This window comes from Myotis lucifugus, unplaced genomic scaffold, assembly GCF_000147115.1.
Source record: "Myotis lucifugus unplaced genomic scaffold, Myoluc2.0 scaffold_1772, whole genome shotgun sequence".
Taxonomy (NCBI): Eukaryota; Metazoa; Chordata; class Mammalia; order Chiroptera; family Vespertilionidae; genus Myotis; species Myotis lucifugus.
The window spans coordinates 31,632-34,505 of NW_005872820.1; positions in this window are offsets into that span (position 1 = coordinate 31,632).

Sequence of the window (2,874 nt, forward strand, 5' to 3'; positions counted from 1 at the left end):
TTATACACTTCTTGACAAATTGGACTAGTCTGTTAATAATGCAAGGGCCGAAAGTCAACAGCATCAGGAGGATTATAAGGGGTCCGCCAAGGTCCGCTGTCTTCTTGAGGGTGATCTGCAGCAGGTGTGCCTGGTTAGAGGTCACCTTCCAGTCAGGCTCCCTGCTGTCCTGGGCACAGAAGGAGCTGGGCTTGTGACCTGGCAGAGACAAATTATAACAAATGGCCCAGTGGAAGGAAAAGAAACCATTTTAGTTTTAACAACCTCTATTGAAATAGGATTTTTCTTCTTAAAATTCCTCTATGGCTATTAAAAAGCCAAATCAATATTAATTTATTTACTGTATTCAATTTGGCCTGATATTTGCATAAATAAAACAAGAATGGTAATTGACTACCTTTGCTGGAATTTCATGATTGAATCTTAAGGTGCCCCGTAGGGCCAGGAAGCCAAGCCATTCAGCTGCCATCAGGCCTGCCTGCAGCATCTGCTGAGTTAGGTGAATCCCTCACCTGTAGCAACTCCACCTGAGCCCACGCTCTAGGCTTTAAGCCCATCTCAGTAGCCCTCCTACTCGTTGCGGCCCAGAGTGAGTGGGGGTTCCGCAGGGATGCAGAGGCATCCTTATTGCTCCCCTTCTACTTTTACCAACTGCCAGTGATGGTAGGGCATGGGTCTGACGCTCCAGCGCCAGCCATCTTCAGGGCTCCCAAGCAGGATACCAGGCTTTTCCTGTGGCACTCTTATTGGCTTCAAATCTTCAGAGCTCAGACAGGTTTCTTTAAAACATGATATTCCAGTCAAAGTTTCCGGTTAATAAAATTACTATTGAAAGCCGGTCTTATTGATTTCATGCAAAGAAATGTATTGCCATGACTTATTAAGCATTGCCAGATTTCAGAGGAATTATGTAAGGAGAAAAACATACTGATTTGCTCTAAGATTTTCTGATTTTTCTTGTTAGTCCTTTTAACGTTTCTCTTCTTTCTAAATTTCATACTTTCGGATTAGCCTTTAAACCTTTTTTTATGTTCTTATAAATGCACAACCATGCCTCAGACCTTTCATTCCAAATAGGCTTTTCCCAGCTCTCTACAGCCGAGGTTTGTACTATCCCTGACAGTACAGGCTGCCAACTGTTAGCTGTCTTTTAATAGAGACCAAAACCTGATGGGTATTCTTCTTTGCCCAGTTGGGCATCTGCCCTCTTGGCAGCCAGACACCCTTTACTCTTGGGGTTCACCCCACACAGTCCCCTTCCAGGACCGCTAACACATAGCTATAACAATGTTCCTCAGTGTGGGAGACTGGACACTTGCCAGTTATTTCCAAAGATTACCATGGACTGTAGACATTCTATGGCTTTTGCTTGAAGAGGAGTTAGGAACACGGTTATCAGCCCCGTTCTGTCCTTTCATTGCTAAAAGTATTACAAAGGGTATTACATATGTGTCCTTTTTTTCCCCCCACCCTTGACAATCCCCTGGCCTCCCCTACCCCCCAGTGTCTTATGTCCATTTGTTATGCTTATATGCATGCATACAAGTCCTTCCGTTTATCTCTTACCCCCCTCCGTCCTGCTCCCCAACCCTCCCCGGCCTTCCCGCTGCAGTTTGACAATCTGTTTGAGGCAGCTCTGCCTCTGTATCTATTATTGTTCAAAAGATTATAATGGTCTCTATTATCCATGAATGAGTGAGATCGTGTGGTGTTTTCCTTCATTGACTGGCTTATTTCACTTAGCATAATGCTCTCCAGTTCCATCCATGCCGTTGCAAATGGTAAGAGTTCCTTCTTTTTTACAGCAGCATAGTATTCCATCCTGTAGATGTACCACAGTTTTCTAATCCATTCATCTACTGATGGGAACTTAGGCTGTTTCCAGATCTTAGCTATGGTGAATTGTGCTGCTATGAACATAGGGGTGCACATATCCTTTCTGATTGGTGTTTCTGGTTTCTTGGGATATATTCCTAGAGGTGGGATCACAGGGTCAAATGGGAGTTCCGTTTTTAGTTTTTTGAGGAATCTCCATACTGCCTTCCATAGTGGCTGCACCAGTCTGCATTCCCACCACCAGTGCACGAGTGTTCCTTTTTCTCCACCTCCTCTCCAGCACTTGTCGTTTGTTGATTTGTTGATGATGGCCAGTCTGACAGGTGTGAGATGATACCTCATTGTTGTTTTGATTTGCATCTCTTGGATGATTAGTGACTTTGAGCATGTTTTCATATGTCTCTTGGCTTTCTGAATGTCCTCTTTAGAAGGGTGTCTATTTAGGTCCTTTGCCCATTGTTTGATTGGATTGTTTATCTTCCTTTTGTTAAGTTGTATGAGTTCCCTATAAATTTTGGAGATTAGGCCCTTATCAGATATAACATTGGAAAATATGTTTTCCCACGCAGTGGGTTTTCTTGTTGTTTTGTTGATGGTTTCTTTTGCTGTGCAGAAGCTTTTTATTTTGATGTAGTCCCATTTGTTCATTTTCTCTTTAGTTTCAAGTGCCTTAGGAGCTGTATCAGTGAATAAATTGCTTCAGCATATGTCTGAGATTTTGTTGCCTTTGAATTCTTCTAGAATTTTTATGGTTTCCTGTCGTACATTTAAGTCCTTTATCCATTTTGAGTTTATTTTTGTGTATGGTGTAAGTTGGTGATCTAGTTTTATTTTCTTGCATATATCTGTCCAATTTTCCCAACACCATTTATTGAGGAGACTATCTTGACTCCATTGTATGTTCTTGCCTCCTTTGTCAAATATTAATTGAGCATATTGGTTCAGGCCGATTTCTGGGCTCTCTATTCTATTCCATTGATCTATATGCCTGTTCTTGTGCCACTACCAGGCAGTTTTGAGAACAGTGGCTTTGTAATA